Genomic DNA, 14968 nt, shown 5'->3' on the forward strand with positions numbered 1-14968 from the left:
AATGTATGCTGCTCCATCTGTAGTGGGGGTCTGACACCCCCAGATCACAACCACCACTGTATACTGTGATAATAATGTATGCTTCTCCATCTGAAGAGGGGGTCTGAGACCTCCAGAATCACAACCACCACTGTATACTGTGATGATAATGTATGCTGCTCCATCTGTAGAGGGGGTCTGAGACCCCCAGAATCACAACCACCACTGTATACTGTGATGATAATGTATGCTGCTCCATCTGTAGAGGGGGTCTGAGACCCCCAGAATCACAACCACCACTGTATACTGTGATGATAATGTATGCTGCTCCATCTGTAGTGGGGGTCTGACACCCCCAGATCACAACCACCACTGTATACTGTGATGATAATGTATGCTGCTCCATCTGTAGAGGGGGTCTGACACTCCCAGATCACAACCACCACTGTATGCTGTGATGATAATGTATGCTGCTACATCTGTAATGGGGGTCTGACACCCCCAGATCACAACCACCACTGTATACTGTGATGATAATGTATGCTGCTCCATCTGTAGAGGGGGTCTGACACCCCCAGATCACAACCACCACTGTTTACAGTGATGATAATGTATGCTGCTCCATCTGTAGTGGGGGTCTGACACCCCCAGATCACAACCACCACTGTATACTGTAATGGTAATGATAATGTGTGCTACTCCATCTGTAGAGGGGGTCTGAGGCCACCAGATCACAACCACCACTACATACTGTGATGATAATGTATGCTGCTCCATCTGTAGTGGGGGGTCTGAGTCCACCAGATCACAATAACCAGGCCCGGATTGGTAATATAACCAACCGGGCATTTTCCCGCTGGGCCGCTGTCGTGGGCCGCTGTCGGCAGCGCCCGATCATCTGGCCGCGTGCCAGCTGATGCGGCCACTGGCCTGGCTGTTGCTCCTGCCGCCGGCCCTCTGCGGGCACGGCGGTTATAGTTTCCAACCCTCCCGCACTGCAGGGAGATAAGCCGCCACGCACCCCATCCTCGCCGTAGCATAAGACCTCCCCCCCCGCAGCCACTCACAGCGTAGCTTGCCTGCTCCCTTCTCTGGTAACAAAACCTGTGATGAGGTCACAGGAGGGGAGGAGTCAGGGAACACATGATCAGGAGCCTTTGTCCAGACCCCTGATCATGTGACCCCTGACTCCGCCCCTCCTGTGACCTCTTCACAGGCCCTGTGCGCTCAGCCTTGCCTCTTGGTGTCTGCAAGACTGCGGTTTTGTTGTCATAGTGCTGGATGAGGTAAGTATGTGTGGGGTCAGGAGGGGTTTACAGGGTAGATGTAGCAGTGCTGTGTGTGTGTGTGTGCGTGCGCGAGGTGTATGGAGGGGAGCCAAGTGTGTACGAAGCATACAAAGCGGGCTTTTCCCATGGACACAGGAGTACATGGCGGAGCCCCGAGGAGCATTTTAAAACTCACACATGAAGTTCTGAAGTGATGTGCTGGAAGCTGACCGGAAATTAGATAATTTCTTGAGGAGATTGTGACGGAACCAGGAATGCTTCAGATCCATCACCGTGTCCTCCTCCGACAGCAGGATCGCCTTGGAATCGGGGATGCCGGCCATGTGAGCGGATCATGATATGTCCTGCACCGGGAGGCTCAGGTGGGCACTACAGTGGGAGCCGGGCTGCTATAGTATCTTCATGGAATCTTTATTTATTTCTCTCTTTTTCTTTCTTTCTCTGTTCTTTCTTTCTCATTCTCTGTTCTGTCTTTCCCTCATTTTCTTTCTCTCTCTCTTTTCTTTCTTTCTCTCTCTCTAATCTTTCTTTTTTCTTTCTCTCTCTCTCTCTCTCTCTGTTCTTTCTTTCCCCTCTTTCTTTCTTTTTCTTTCCTCTTTCTTTCTCTGTTCTTTCTTTCCCCTCTTTCTTTCTCTCTGTTATTTCTTCTTTCTCTCTCTGTTCTTTCTTTCTCTCTCGCTCTCCTTTCTTTCTCTTTTTTCTCTCTCTCTCTGTTTTCTCTCTTCCTTAGTGCCAGCCACTGTGCCCTCAGTACCAGTCAGTGTGATCAGCAGTGCTAAATGGGTGCGAATATGGGTGTGACTAGTTGTGGAATGGGTGTGGCCGGGCGTGGCCTAAAATTTGCAGCGACGTGCAAAGCGCGCCGCTGTCTTTCTCCCTCTTTCCCTTCTTCAAAAGTTGGAAGGTATGATAGGGGCAGCTATGACCAGGGGGTCTGGTTGCCCAATGGATAGCAGTTCTGCCAGGAATGCTGTCACCGTGCGTACAAAAGGGGACAGAGCTTTGGGAGGAGTACTGTACCTAAAAGCAATAAATAGGACTGAGCTGAAATACTGGGCACAGCTGTGACTACATGTTATATAGTCGTGTTAATCTCTTACTTCTTGTAACCTACAAGTGTACAAAGATATTATATAGTCACTATGTGACTAGTGGGCCTGTGTAACTTCAAATGCCATGGCTGAATTTTAGTCCCAGTCCGGCCCTGACAATAACCACTGTATACTGTGATGATAATGTATGCTGCTCCATCTGTAGAGGGGGTCTGACACCCCCAGATCACAACCAACACTGTATACTGTGATGATAATGTATGCTGCTCCATCTGTAGAGGGGTCTGAGACCCCAGATCACAACCACCACTGTATACTGTGATGATAATGTATGCTGCTCCATCTGTAGAGGGGGTCTGACACTCCCAGATCACAACCACCACTGTATACGGTGATGATAATGTATGCTGCTCCATCTGTAGAGGGGGTCTGAGACCACCAGATCACAACCACCACTGTATACTGTGATAATGTATGCTGCTCCATCTGTAGAGGGGGTCTGACACACCCAGATCACAACCACCACTGTTATACTGTGATGATAATGTATGCTGCTCCATCTGTAGAGGGGGTCTGAGACCCCTAGATCACAAACACCACTGTATACAGTGATGATAATGTATGCTGCTCCATCTGTAGAGGGGGGTCTGACACTCCCAGATCACAGCCACCACTGTATGCTATGATGATAATGTATGCTGCTCCATCTGTAGTGGGGGTCTGACACTCCCAGATCACAACCACCACTGTTTACTGTGATGATGATGTATGCTGCTCCATCTGTAGAGGGGGGTCTGAGACCACCAGATCACAACCACCACTGTATACTGTGATAATGTATGCTGCTCCATCTGTAGAGGGGGTCTGACACCCCCAGATCACAACCACCACTGTATACTGTGATGATAATGTGTGCTGCTCCATCTGTAGAGGGGGTCTGAGACCCCTAGATCACAAACACCACTGTATACTGTGATGATAATGTATGCTGCTCCATCTGTAGAGGGGGGTCTGACACTCCCAGATCACAACCACCACTGTATACTGTGATGATAATGTATGCTGCTCCATCTGTAGTGGGGGTCTGACAACCCCAGATCACAACCACCACTGTATACTGTGATAATAATGTATGCTGCTCCATCTGTAGTGGGGGTCTGACCCTCTATAAAATTTGCTGCATTAATCGTGTGTTGTTACGATATTGACCATGTGGCGCTAGTTCCTGTAATAATGGCCACATAAACCCTAAAAATGACCTTCACTGTGTAGCTCTGAATGGCTGGTAACCCCCTCACCCCCTGTGATCCCTATTGGAAAGTGCCAGTTTGGTATGTGACAGTCACTACTGCCATTGCACACTACAACAGTGTGCTTCTCCACTATGGGGGTCCCTGATGAGCTCGACCATCACTATAGTACATACTGCTATGAGTGCTTCTTCCTATTGGGGTGACCAGGTTGCCCCTAATTGTCACCCCACACACACACACACACACGTTGTAATGATAATATGGTGTTCACCACCAATACCTACCTCCTGCACATTGCCTGCCCACCCTTTATTTTCATCCATTGACCTTTAACCCCACAACTGCCAGGCAGTTTGACTAGCTCCAGCAGTCACAGACCTTATATAAGAACAGGAAAGATGTATATCTTTGTACCGTGTTAGCCAGTAGATAGAAAAATATTCAGGATTGAGAGTCCTCAGTAGTTGATACCTTTTAATGGCTAACTGAAAAGATGGTAACACATTGCAAGCTTTCCAGACTACTCCGGTCTCTTCATCAGGCTAGACTAATATGTGACTTCAGATTTTGTATTAGTCTAGCCTGATGAAGAGACCTGAGTAGTCTGGAAAGCTTGCAATGTGTTACCATCTTTTCAGTTAGCCATTAAAAGGTATCAACTACTGAGGACTCTCAATCCTGAATATTTTTCTATATAAGAACAGTGATTGTCTGCAGTGGTCACATGAATGATGGTCATGATGTCATCGCAGCAGGACTGAAGAGGACCGTAGGAGCAGTGAGGGATTGAATAGGTGAGTTCTGCTTATGGCGGGCATTGTGTTACCTAATATTCTTTTAACGTACCGCAGGTGTGCATTATTTCTTAAAGTACACATCTGAGCTGCTGCAGAACCTCTTTATGAAGATAGGAGGGAGATTTGTGTCCATGATTAATTGATATAAAACGCTATCTGATCTGCAGGCAGCGTGTTATAGATAAATATAGAGTTTCGATAGAAAAGATTTGGTATACTTTAAAGATAATCCGGATCTTATGAGTCCAATGGGTGGAGTTACATATTGATTGACATCGATGGGACCGCCCACTGGACTCCTGCAGTGAGCAAATGTCAATATATTTCACAGTTTCTAACAAATCTTTTTGCACAAACCGATATATTAATCTGTTGGACTCCTCCTGCTCTATAACACGGTGCCCATAAGTAATTATACAGATATCCATAATATGGCTGTGTGCATGAGGCGCCACTCCCGCTTTATGACTTCGCTCATAGCCATATACAAGTGGTGGGACTGAGGTGCTGTACAAGGATCCTTAATACAGTCATGAGTCTCTGGGGCCATATTAGATTTCATTGTGCTACAACTTCTTTATCTTTCCGTTTTATGAGGATTCCAACACTAAAAGACAAACTTTCTGGGATTGTCACAAATTTTTACATATAGTTTTGCATATTTAGTTCCATTCTGAATTGGAAATGTGGGCAAACTGGGGACGGTTGTTTTCCAGTGGGACTTTGGGACAGAACTTTAAGTCCCAATACTAGATACACAGATAGTATCTACAATATGAAGCCTAAGACAATCAAATTATGAAAAACTGTCTGTGATCACAATCCATCCTCCATGAATAGATTAGATGTGAGCCAGTGGGTTCCACGTCCAGTCTGATTCTCCATGGCAGCCGTTCTTCACTTTCGCGCCTAGCAGCTGGACGCCTCTGGTGCTTACTAGTCATTGCAGTGTCATGACCTTCCATGAGATCTAGTCATTGGAAATAGTCTCTTCAGAGAGGAAGAGGACTAGAACTCTAGTGCCACCTATTGGAAGTAGTAATCCTAAAAGTCAATGTCGACCCTTTAACGAGCCTTGTTACATGACTTAGGATAAAAGCCAAGCCAGAATCTCAGTTTGCAGACACTGTGTTTCGGGGTACTGCTCCTCATCAGTGCAAAGTGTGAGATCTGGTTTGGCTGTGAGAGAGGCGTCTGACCGATATCCAAGAAGTATCGTTTCTCCTTGCAGAGAATGACATGCCGAGATGAGGAGACTTAGTCATTGGGCATAGTAAGTGCCAGAAGCGCCAAGGATGCTGATTGCAGAAGTGATGACTGGATGCCATGGAGGACCGGACTGGATGGCGAACCAGACCAGCCAAATTGAATTGCTTATCCCTGATGCACACCCAATTAAAAGATGGTGTATTCCACTGAAATTAGCCTATAACAGTACTATAGAACTTGCATTAAAATGGCGTTGTTACTGTGGGTCATGTGTGACCTTGGGTTTTGCTAGGAGGGTTACAGCGGTGAACACAAAATTAAGACCATGTTGGGATCATGGTGACTTTGAAACTTTTTTTTTTCTATGTATAACATCGAGGTCTTAGGTAAGATTTTACTGCCTGGCTTATTTGAGACTTCTTTAAATAAAAACCTCGCTCTTCAATCCAAGCGTATCCCATTTTCCATTTTTAATAGATTGTCGCAATGGGCTGCATTAACTTAACGACAGCAAAGTGCCGGGAGCCGGCTCCTGACACAGATCCTGCGGCCGGCGCTGCGCTCGCCTCTCATTTTCCTCTTCCTCTACCTTTTCTCCCTAAAGCTTTTCCCTGATGAACTGACGACTTTTTTTAGACCGAGACGGTGACAAAGAATGAGGAGAAAACACTGACAAACGACTTATCATGTGCTGTGTGCTCAGTCTGGGACAATGTGCCAAGCCTAGCATGCGGCAAGACTGCAGTGAGTAATAATAGCCGGAGCGATGGGAGGGTGACACAATGCGAAGAGGTTTCCATAAGATGTAGAGGGTCACTGGGGCTTCCCAGCCTGGGTGGGGGTGGGCAGCCGCTTATCCGACCCCTCCGCTGCTTACCTCCTATGCTGCTGGCACCAGTACAGTCTGGGTAAGCTGAGGAGCTGTCTGGATCATTGTGCGAATATTCATTTACCTGGATCAATCCTGCTCTACATTAGAGTGAATGAATATCTGTGTCTGATGCGAGGCCGGGCCGGCTCATCAAATCCCTGCCTGTCATTAGAGAACATTTGCTGTTACAGCTGGATCCGTGTCTCATATCATTGTGGTTTGTTCTCGAACAGATAGAATAAAAGAATCTTTCATACTATTAATGTTTATTTATATAGCGCCATCCTATTCTGAAGCGCATGCGTTACACAAGTCCCCATACCGCTAGCTCTTGTCCAGGGACCTAAAGTTATTCAAAAACTGCTTTCGAAGTAAAAAGAACAATACCCATATGACAGCAAATCTCATGCCGCCCTTGCACCGACTCTTCCCAGGTCCACTGCTGGTCCTTGAGATAGAGATATATGTATATATTTTTTTTTTTTTGCGTGTTAACACGTGGTTCTGTGGAAGATAATCGCTTCCTACAGAGGTGACCTCAGCGGTATTGACCCCCTGATCAGTGGAGCAGGATAAACTGAGCCTGGCGGTGGACCCCGGAAGAGTTGACTCCTGTGGCAGGCAACTTGGTAAGATGGGTATTATTCCTTTTGTTCTTTTACAGAAGTATTTTATGTGGCTGGACAACTCTGGAAAAGGGGATTTATCTGCAGCTGTCACTTGAATGGAGGTGCTCTGCGGCTCCCTGCACAATGGGTGACTGGGGTTCTCTTTGCATCGAAAGACCGTGAAGGCGCCACAGCTCTAAATCTGCACTGGTAGCCCCTTCACTCTCAAGATCACTGGGGTCCCAAAGGTTCGACCCCATTGATCATAAGGTTTTGTTTTATATTAGTGATATGTTATTATTTTATGAGATGGAAATAACCCTTTGAAGGGGTTGTCCATTACAGGACAGCCCCTTCTTCATAGCTTCAGTCTATGGCATAATATAAAATAACTGCACACTTGGCTCCCAGAATGGCACCGATCCTCTGATCGCTCTGCTGTATCTCACAATATTATGTCACGTGATCGCTGCAGCCAATCAGCAGCTGTTGATTGTCTGCAGCTTTTTTTTATTCCCTCAGAGTGGAAATTCGCTGATGGACATATTACTGAATGCAGAGGGATGTGATAGAGAAGGCTGCAGCTGATCTGCAACTTTTGATTGACTGCGGCGGTCTTCTGACCACATGGAGACCCAGAGTGGACAATCCAGTTATACATGAAGCCGTTTAACCTACCAGTATTATTTGGAGTGTGGTAAGGGGTCAAAGAACATGAAAGAAACCCACACTCAGACTAGGAGAACATACAGACTCCAAACAGATGTTGGCTTGACTGCAAAGCTGGGCGTAAACAGAAATCATAAGGTCCAATAGCAAAACTCAGAATAGAGCTCCCTTATTTTATAAAAACTAATGTACACCATCTACTTTTTAGATACATTGTGAACTTTATTAGTACACGATTTTGTATTAGTATAGGAGAGCTCTGTTTTGGGGACTTGAGAAATGATAATCTGTCGTCAGGCACCACTAGGGGGAGCTCACTGCATATCGCTGTATACAGCAAGTTTTGAAGAGTTGGAAGGTAACCAAGAGTGTGTGTGTGTATATATCAGCATGTAGAGGAGTGACCGGGTAACCAGAGATTGCTCTCCATATCCTCCAGAAAGGCTGGCTATAGTTGCAACTAGTTACAGCATGAAGAGCAGCTCTGGAGCACAAACTTATAAAAATAAAGCATCATTTTTATACATATCTGTTTGTGTTTCAGTTCTTTACCACTCCCAGATCTGTCAATGAAGGGAAACATCCCGATGTCTGAGTTCCAGGCATCGCTTTTACACTACTTTAATGTCACATGCCTCAGTCTTATGTTTTGGACGCGTTACAACTTGATAATTTGTTAATTTAACCTCAAAGTTTTCTGCTGACGCAGAAAAAACTGGCAAAGTAGCAGTTTTATGTCATTAAGGAGGAAATTCCTTCTGACTTTACAGTGACAGCGTCAGTTCTTCTCGGATTAACATTCACACTTAAATTAAATTCTTATTTTTGCCCCTTCTTCTAGAAAGTTATTAAACATGATTTTATGGTATTTCTTAGTTATATTTGTTTTTGTCATTTTTTATTTTGTTCCTTTCTGTGTCACCGCCGGCACCACGGCTAAACCTGTAAAATAATTTTGAACGGCTAATGTAATAGGACGTCTGTTTTCTGCTTTCAACTCACAAAACTTCTTGCATGCACCCTATATACCTTTCACCCCCTGCTCTACGTTATAAATAAGTCTTAGTAGCTGTTATTATAAACCCCCAGTCAGGCTCCTTCACCTTCTGGTAGCACGCAATATTGTATCTATTAAATCACCAACCAGGCTTCTTCCCCTTCTGGCAGTTCTTAATATAGTCCCCATTAATTCCCCAGTTAGGCTTCTGTAACATCTGGCAGCTCTTAATATTGTCTGCATTAAGTTCCTAATCAGGCTTCTTCATCTTCTGGCAGCACGTAATATAGTTCCCATTAAGTCACCTTAATATAGTTCCCTGTCCCAAGAATAGGTCATCAGTGTCAGATTGATGGGGTCCTGTCAATCAACACATACTAATAAGCTGTTGCCAGCAGCCAGAGGTAAGCAATGAATTGAACTGAACGGCAATGAATCAATATGGCTGATCCATGGGTGTGCTGGATGTCAGGTCACCCCTGATCTGATATTGATTACCAGACAACCCTGTTAATATCTCAGTCAATCTCCTTTTCAGTAAATATAGGTCCTAGTAAGTTCTCGGCCAGCCTCCTTTTTTCCCTGACCGCTTTAAATATAGGTCCCTGTAAGTTACCAGTCGGCCTGCTTCCAGCTCTGGCAGTTGTAAATATATGTCCTAGTAAATTGCCAGTCAGTCTCCTTCCCCCTCTGGCAATCATAAATATAGGTTTGAGTAATTTCCCTTGCAGAGAGATCATAACAGTACCATGAAGTCTGGATTTGTGAAATAAATATTGCTTGCTCCTGAGTTGATCCTCAGAAAGAGACTCTTTAGTTTTGCTGTGTATTGCCGTGCTCCACCACTAACAAGCAGACGAGAGCGCTACTTCTATTGGCTGCTCTGTAGTGAGCAGAGAGTTGCTGTGCAGAGACCTGACCGTGTGGGGGGTGATTGAGTATTTGTGACCACCGGCAATATAATTAGTGAATGTAATAATCTTCCTACCGAGCGTTCATCCATCAAGTCGCCGTGGCTCGAGATCGAGCCGAAGGCCATTAAATGATAATAATTGAATAACAGGTGATACCATGTTGTGTAAGTAAATGTCCTGCTCCTCTCTGGATTATTGTTTTATGCCGTATTCATGTATCCTATTTTCTATAGAAAAGATAACATTTATTTATAACCTCTGTGTAGGTTTATTCAGGTGGAGAATCTCCAGTGAGTCTCACCATGTATATTATGCCCTGTGTGCCATCTTCACCACCTTGTAAATGGTTGCATTCTTTTTTTTGTCTACCCTGGGCCCCAGTCTATTGCAGTGATCTTTGACTCCTCACCTATCAGGGCATGCTCGGAGTTGTAGTTTTCCCACTGGTTGGAGACCACAGATTTATGGGAAAAGTTAAATGGACATGATACAGTTTCCAAATTTGCCTGGCAGCCCCTTATTTCCTCCTATAAATGGGGATCGTATATTTATCTGAAATCTCTCCCGGTCTGTCACGCGACGTTGAGTTAGAAGAACACGCACTGTGGCGCTCACGTGTTACCGCTATGTGCGCACAAAGTCATTTCAGGAGGCTTTGGAGCAGAAACCAAGAGGAAACTTGAAATCCTCCTAAAAAAAAAAATGCTTAGAGGTTCTTGGCTTTCGTTAAAATAAAAAAAAAAAAAAACCTTCAGCAAAAAGTCTCCGGGTGCACAGTCACTTCTAGGACTGGAAACATTTTTCCCAGAGTCTCAATGACCCATCATAGTTTTAAGTTTAAACGAAGATAAAAATAGTTTTATTTTTGAAGGCCGGTCACAGTTTTTTTAAACAAACATCCTATTATTTATTTCTATATTTATGTATTTATTTATTTTATTTTTTTTTTAAGTGATGCTAAACTCAGAAATTAGTTAGTTTTCTTTTGGAATGTTTATCTGAAATCCTGCAGAGAAAATCAAGGTCTTTAGTCGCCTCCATTTCTATTTCAGGGGTTCAGAATTATTTACGTTATTACGGTATTTGTTTTTGAATTAAAGAATTCCAAAAACCACTATTTTTACTAAGTTTGCAGACCTGTGGGCTTTATTAGGCTGGTTTCACATTAGCGTTTTTGTGCGCAGCGCGTGGCACGCATCCATGCGTCATGCGTACCTATGTTTAACATGGCGTACACATGGTCTTGCATTTGCATGCGTTCGTCTGCGTTTTCGTGCGCATGCGTTTTTACCAGGTGTGCGCCTAGACGCGCCGGACACAACATGTTGCATTTTTTGGTCCGCCCAAAGGCATTAAAAAACCACATGCGTACGCTTGCGCACAGAATGCGTCAAACAACGCCTTACAGTCCATGGGAACGCAGGCGTGGGCATGGACATGCGTACGCCTGCGTTTGCGTACGCATATGTTTTTTAGTAAACATGTCTAGACACTGGTTTAAACCACCCCCTTCCCATGACACATGCCCACTGGTGTCCTATTGTTGGAGTCTGTTTCAAGGATTTTTCAAGTATTTTCCTCCTGTGAAATGTGACACCTAGAGAACGCATGCGTATAAAAAACGCAAACGCATGCGCGTTTTTGCATGCGTTTCTACTTGTGCACGATGCACTGCACACAAAGATGCAAATGTGAAACTAGCCTTACACCACCAGCTGCAAAAAGAAAACCCCTCAAAACATAAGCACCCACAATCATGCTACAGGGGCACTGATGAGGTGGCAGATGGAGCCTCGTCCCTCTAACTGCTTAGATGCAGCGGTCACTAGTAACTGTTGCATTTCAGAGGTTAAACTGCTGGAATTAGAGTTTTCTCTGATCCCGGCTGTTGTAGCGGAGTCTTACTTGCAGGCCTCATACTCATCTGTGTATAAATCGTGTACAATCCGGTAAGAAATCGAATTGCACTCTGACTAATGTTGTTCACTGATTCAGTGCTCAACTACCATTTTTTTTCTCCGCTCGGATCAAACTAATAAAAAAAATCTTAGCGTGCTGCGAGTAGCCGCGCATATCGGACGTGACTCGCCAGTACAAGTCAATGGCTGCGAGTGCTGTCTGATTTTTACGCACCCATCTTCATAGGAAACCCGACAGTTCATTAGCTGGCTACAGTAAATTCACAGCCTTAACCGTCAGAATTAATAACCTGGGAAGGTTCATTGGACTATTCCCAGAATAATAGCACCATCCCCAAGCTGTCTGCTTTCCCTCAGCTGGGTATTAAAAATAAGGGGGACCCCACACCATTTTTATCCTTTATGTATTTAGATAATAAATAAATCATTCAGTAAACTAAACACGCACTAACTTGCTGATCGCAGAGACCCCAGTGATCCTGAGTCACATTTTTTGTGGGACTGCCAGAAAAAGCCGAATAAAGCACTCTGTTATTTCCGAAAGTCCCATAGACAGTGACTTGAGTGGAATTTGAACAGGCGGGGGTCTGCAGAGCTCTGTTCTTGGGATTGGTGGTCTCACAGCGGTCAGCAGTTATCTGTCGTGTAGAAGGGTAATAAATATATTTATGGTACAAAACTTCTCACCCAACACCTCTAATCTACTTCTGCGACTCACAGTATGGAAACACTTACTGTCCTGTTCCGCAGTGCAGTCGCTTTCTGTCGGATGTATCCTTGCAGTTCTGTCTGGCCGGACTCCTTATGGGGTTATACACAGTATAGCGGGTACATTACTGTCTGTTTATTCATTCTGGATGAAGCATTACTGGTCAGATTTTCAGCTCGCCTTCCTTTCTCCGGGCTTGTGATTATTATTGTAGGTGCTTCAGTTTCTGCATAGAGGGATGTCGGCAGCAGGATATTAGGAAACAGCTATTTCCTGGCCTTTTCTATTATTTGACACTAAAAAGGTTTTATGATTTACGGTAATTAAATAGCAATAGCTGATGCTGAAGCTTGGGCAGAAGGTCCTAATCATCGCCTATATACTAATCATCTGATCCACCAGATTTACTAAGTGAATTTTGGGACATTTACATTAAAATCTCTTGATATTTTCAGTACTGTCCTATGATTGCTCTGCTTGGGAGATGCTCCTATTTCCAGTGAGGGTTATAGAAGAGCAGCGGAGGCACGTATTCTTTACACTCTACCACCCTGTAATGCCAATTTTATGCTGTGTGGTTGCATCAGTTTTGGAACTGGATCCAAAACAGATATGAATGAGGTTCTGCAGCAGCTGAGATGCATATTATAATGTTCTGTAGAAGCTGGGTAATGTATTATGAGGTTGTGCAGCAGTTAGACCATATACTATGAAGTACTGCAGCAGCTCTTTAGTTTATTATGAGGTTCTGCAGCAGCTGGGTCATATAATATGAGTGAGGTTATGCTTCAGAATTTCATTTATAGCAAAAATGTAAATGACATATCTTTGTTTCTCATCGATTCAGAATGGCTGCTTTGCAGGGGAGCAGCTGTACAGAAGGGAGGGTAGGGGGCGCCACATTGTGAGATCAGAGTATACAGAAGGGAGGGTAGGGGGCGCCACATTGTGAGATCAGAGTATACAGAAGGGAGGGTAGGGGGCGCTGCACTGTGAGGTCAGAGTATACAGAAGGGAAGGTAGGGGCGCTGCACTGTGAGGTCAGAGTATACAGAAGGGAGGGTAGGGGGCGCCGGACTGTGAGATCAGAGTATACAGAAGGGAAGGTAGGGGCGCTGCACTGTGAGGTCAGAGTATACAGAAGGGAGGGTAGGGGGCGCTGCACTGTGAGATCAGAGTGTACAGAAGGGAGGGTAGGGGGCGCCGCACTGTGAGGTCAGAGTATACAGAAGGGAAGGTAGGGGCGCTGCACTGTGAGGTCAGAGTATACAGAAGGGAGGGTAGGGGGCGCTGCACTGTGAGATCAGAGTATACAGAAGGGAAGGTAGGGGCGCTGCACTGTGAGGTAAGAGTATACAGAAGGGAGGGTAGGGGGCGCCGCACTGTGAGGTCAGAGTATACAGAAGGGAAGGTAGGGGCGCTGCACTGTGAGGTCAGAGTATACAGAAGGGAGGGTAGGGGGCGCTGCACTGTGAGATCAGAGTATACAGAAGGGAGGGTAGGGGGCGCTGCACTGTGAGATCAGAGTATACAGAAGGGAGGGTAGGGGGCCCCGCACTTTGAGGTCAGAATATACAGAAGGGAGGGTAGGGGGAGCCTCACTGAGAGGTCAGTGTACAGAAGGAAGGGTAGGGGGCGCTGCACTGTGAGGTCCATGTACAGAAGGGAGGGTAGGGGGCGCTGCACTGTGAGGTCAGTGTACAGAAAGGAGGATAGGGGGCGCTGCACTGTGAGGTCAGTATACAGAAGGAAGGGTAGGGGGCGCCGCACTGTGAGGTCAGAGTATACAGAAGGGAAGGTGGGGCGCTGCACTGTGAGGTCAGAGTATACAGAAGGGAGGGTAGGGGGCGCTGCACTGTGAGATCAGAGTATACAGAAGGGAGGGTAGGGGGCGCTGCACTGTGAGATCAGAGTATACAGAAGGGAGGGTAGGGGGCGCCGCACTGTGAGGTCAGAGTATACAGAAGGGAGGGTAGGGGGCGCCGCACTGTGAGAGCAGAGTATACAGAAGGGAGGGTAGGGGGAGCCGCACTGAGAGGTCAGTGTACAGAAGGAAGGGTAGTGGGCGCTGCACTATGAGGTCAGTGTACAGAAAGGAGGGTAGGGAGCGCTGCACTGTGAGATCAGAGTATACAGAAGGGAGGGTAGGGGGCGCCGCACTGTGAGATCAGAGTATACAGAAGGGAGGGAAGGGGGCACCGCACTGTGAGGTCAGTGTACAGAAGGAAGGGTAGGGGGCGCCGCACTGTGAGGTCAGTGTACAGAAGGCAGAGTAGGGGGCGCCGCACTGTGAGGTCCATGTACAGAAGGGAGGGTAGGGGCGCTGCACTGTGAGGTCCATGTACAGAAGGCAGGGTAGGGGGTGCCGCACTGTGAGGTCAGTGTACAGAAGGGAGAGTAGGGGGCACCGCACTGTGATGTCCGTGTACAGAAGGGAGGGTAGGGGTGCTGCACTATGAGGTCGGTGTATAGAAGGGAGGGTAGGGGGCGCTGCACTGTGAAGTCACAGTGTACAAAAAGGAGGGCGGGGTGCGCCGCAATGTGATATCAGAATGTACAGAAGGAAGGGTAGGGGGCGCCACACTGTGAGGTCTGTGTACAGAAGGGAGGGTAGGGAGCACTGCACTGTGATATCAGAATGTACAGAAGGAAGGACAGGGGGCGCCACACTGTGAGGTCAGATGGGTTGGTAGTTTTTTTTA

The 14968-nt window shown here is 46.1% G+C and overlaps 1 protein-coding gene and 1 long non-coding RNA gene across 4 annotated transcripts in view; one reads left to right on the forward strand and one right to left on the reverse strand.

Moving 5' to 3' along the window:
* Nucleotides 1–12459, reverse strand: part of LOC141092280 (uncharacterized) — a 36507-nt gene extending 24048 nt beyond the window's left edge. The window contains exon 1 of the long non-coding RNA XR_012232748.1: nucleotides 12293–12459. This is a non-coding gene — a long non-coding RNA (uncharacterized lncRNA). The remainder of the gene's footprint in view (nucleotides 1–12292) is intronic.
* Nucleotides 1–14968, forward strand: part of TMEM86A (transmembrane protein 86A) — a 165577-nt gene that overhangs the window by 110869 nt on the left and 39740 nt on the right. The gene's annotated exons all lie outside the window — the stretch shown is intronic.

The sequence above is a fragment of the Dendrobates tinctorius genome, unplaced genomic scaffold, assembly GCF_039654945.1.
Source record: "Dendrobates tinctorius isolate UK_male_01 unplaced genomic scaffold, ASM3965494v1 ptg000059l, whole genome shotgun sequence".
NCBI lineage: Eukaryota > Metazoa > Chordata > Amphibia > Anura > Dendrobatidae > Dendrobates > Dendrobates tinctorius.